Source organism: Echinops telfairi, unplaced genomic scaffold (genome assembly GCF_000313985.2).
Source record: "Echinops telfairi isolate 266 unplaced genomic scaffold, ASM31398v2 ScPeMD7_70;HRSCAF=299, whole genome shotgun sequence".
NCBI classification, from domain to species: Eukaryota; Metazoa; Chordata; class Mammalia; order Afrosoricida; family Tenrecidae; genus Echinops; species Echinops telfairi.
The window spans coordinates 71,370,312-71,373,783 of record NW_022103968.1 but is presented as its reverse complement, the minus strand read 5'-3'; the positions used below and the strand labels follow the sequence as shown (position 1 = coordinate 71,373,783).

At 41.2% G+C, this 3,472-nt stretch overlaps 1 pseudogene; it reads left to right on the top strand.

The window, feature by feature from the left end:
- LOC101647196 overlaps positions 1 to 1,602 on the top strand; it is an 8,885-nt pseudogene extending 7,283 nt beyond the window's left edge.
- Positions 1,603 to 3,472: the final 1,870 nt, after the last annotated feature.

Genomic DNA, 3,472 nt, shown 5'->3' with positions numbered 1-3,472 from the left:
CTCTGAGCGGGGATATCATCCTCAAGGCTTGGTGGGCCGGAATGTGCTCCACTCTCTCTTCCTCCCCCTTCATCTGCTCCTGTGTGCTCTGATCAGACATGTCCCTCTCCCTGAGCTGCAGCTTCAGTGCTGTCCTCTGTAATAAATTCTTCTGGGGGGAGGGGCAGGTGTCCATGTAGTTGACATTGGGGCCAACCCTTCAACTAAGCAATAACTTTTCAACTGCATTTTACAGATGAGATGCTTGATGAGTCAGTTAAGCTGAGAGTAAAATCCAGTTATCCTCCCTCCAAGTCCATTTGTGCTCCATATTATCACACTATCTACCATTAATCATCTAGTACCATTGTTTCAAAATGAGCCCTGGTGGTGCAGTGGTTACAAATTGGGTTGTGATCCCTAAGGTTCAAAGTTCAAACCACCAGCTGCTCCTTGGGAGAAGACAGGATTTTCTACTCTCATGGTTACAGTTAGCCTGGCCTGGCCTTGCCTCAGTTCGCCTCACCTCAGGGACATGGAAGGTGCTTGTGGTGGGCTGCCTGGGTGCCGCTGAGGCTGAGGGGGCGGCTGTGATGCCGCCCCTGCCTTCTGCCTCCCCACTGACCCTCACCCCAGCGCCCACAGGTCATCCCAGAGGCGGGAGCTCCCTGCTGTTGTGATCCCAGCCCCACCCCCAGCTGCTGTCTGAGCTCTGCCTGGGACCCCTGCGGGGTGGGTTGGAGAAGGAGGAGGAGGAGGAAGAGTTGAGCTACTTCTCGCTGAGGCAGGAGGGGGGCTAGCTGATGTCGGAGGATGAGGAGGAGTGGACCCTGTATGTCTGTGTTCCATCTGTAAAGGTTTCTTAATAGATGCTGCTACCATTACTGAGTGTCTTCATGCCTTTTGTAAAAGCTGCATTGTGAGGCATTTTTACTATAGCAACAGATGTCCAAATGCAACATAGTAGTACATCAAACACAACCTCTGTATAACAAGATTGGGCTGACAGTTACAAGCTTAGTGTACAAATTAGGGATCGATCTAGAGGAAAGAGAAAAAAAAGCAAATGCATGATTTCTATGAAGAAAGAGTTCTAGAAGTGGCCAAACATGCTGTTCCACAACTAGTCCCTTTCAAGCAAAGGAAAATCTAAGAAAGTCCTGGAATCAGTGTTTCAGATTCCACCTGACCTAGACACACACATCTTTATTACTGGAGTTCATTGGTGATAATGAAGGCATGGGGCATTTCAAGCTACTGGAAAAGAAGTTTGTCTGAGTTTCAGGAGAAGCAACTATTGGGCATGTAGAAAAATTCCTCAGAAGAAAAGTGGGTCTGGATCCAGCTTGTCAGGTAGATACCATATGTGGTGATCACCTGTCGGAGCGGTACCAAACGCTAAGAGAAATCCAACGTGCAACTGGTTATGCAGCAATGCAGGATGGTCTGCTTGTCCCTCATTATTTTCAGGAGGGAAACAAAGTTACGAGGCTTCTGCAGGACTGCATCTCACCAAAGATTTTTATGAAATATGTAATTGCTACCACTGTGTGCTGTTTGAGTTTGAGCTTACCTATTTTCAGCACCAAGAACAACAGCATTTATAAATACAACTTAGACTGATGGAATGCACTATTTTACTAGAGACTGTATAAAGAATATCCATAGCTCAGGGGTAACATTTTAAACATTGCATTTTAAAATTCTATTTGATTTAAGAACGTTGACGTTGATTTTTGCTTCCTTTTCTCTGAGGCAGATCCGTTTCTGTGTTTTTCATTGAGCCACAGCCCTTTCACATTGGTGCTGGGATTCTGCTTTCAGGGGTGGTATCAGGCGGTCAGTCATCCTTTGGAAAAGAAGTAAGCTTTTGAGTTGGAGAGAGTTAAACCCTCTTTGTTTAACTCCAGGGTGTGATCACAGACAAGATCAAAACCATTTTCTACTTTTGCATTTTGCCATCATAGTTTCAACTTAAAAAATACCAGCAACACTACTAAAGGCATGTTACTGAATTCTAAACTGAATGAATTAGCATTTGTGTGAAGAGAATGTCTCCTATAAGATATATGGACCATATTACAAGTTTTCAGTGTAAGAAGACTTCCTTAATCTATCCTACAGCAAGGTGACGGCTATAATATGTCAGCTTGGATACCTCTTATTTTATCTGAGTGCATAATATGGTGTGGATCCCTTGTAATGGCACAGCTTCTTCAAGTAATAAATGTTAGATGAATTTAGGAACTGTACAGAATATGTCCTCTTTAAGTTTACTAATAATTTTCCCATTATTTTTCTCAGTGGTGTATAGAAGAAGGATGTTTGTGAGCCCCCTCACTTGCACTCAAAGATTTGTTGTAAACATTATTTTGCTTAAAATGATTGTGATGCTTTCATTTCTTTTCGGTGCTTTCTAAAAGAAATATTTTGTAGGCCCTATTTCACAACGAAATTTTCAACTATGTAAAATGGTTACGAAACTGGACAGGGATTGGCAATTGTTTTATAAATTTGTTAATTGTGTATAAATCTCTCCTAGCAGATAAAATTATTTTAACCTAAAAAAAATAAAAAAGAGTTACAGTCTAGGAAACACACAGGGGCAGTTCTACTCTGTTCTATAAGAGTCTCTGTGAGTCTGAATTGACTTTGTGGCAGTCAGTTTATGATTGTTTCAAATGCCAAGTCCCTAACTCCTCTACCCACCGAAGGCTAGGGGACCTGGGAATAGAAGTCATTGGCTTAAAAAATTATATTTCTTACTGTATTTTCAGTGAACTGATACTATAAGTTGTTAATAAGCCTACTAATGGATATTGATGCAACTAAAGTTTCAAAATTCACAAATACAATGAAGCTGCAATGATGAGTGCTAAATAATATAGTTTATGGAAGTCTAGTTTACACACACACATTATAAAATGTATAATGTAGAGTTCTGTTAAATGTTCAATATGGTCATTGAGTGTACCTTCAAGTGGCTCCTTTCACTTTGATTGGCTCACATTTTATTTGTAAAAAAATTTTTTTTTCACTAACCAAAATTATTTTATTTTTTATTAAAAAAATAATTTTATTGGGGGGCTCTTACAGCTCTTATAACAATCCATACATCAATTGTAATCAAGCATATTTTTACATATGTTACCATCATTATTTTCTAAACATTTACTTTCTATTTGAGCCCTTGGTGCTCCTCTTGTTTCCCTCCCTCCCCACTTCCCAGCTTGGGGACCCCTTGATAAGTTATAAATTATTATTATTTTCATATCCTCTGCTGTCTCCCTTCCCCCACAGTTTCTGTTGTTCATCCCCCTTGGGGGTGTGTGTGTATGGTTATATGTCAATCATTGCAACCAGTGCCCCCTTCCTGCACTCCTCTCTCCACCTTCCCCCTACCCTCCTGGTATTGCCATATTGCTATTCCCATTTCTGTTCCTGAAGGGTTCATCTGACCTGGATTCTCTGTGTCTTGAGCTCTTATCTGTAC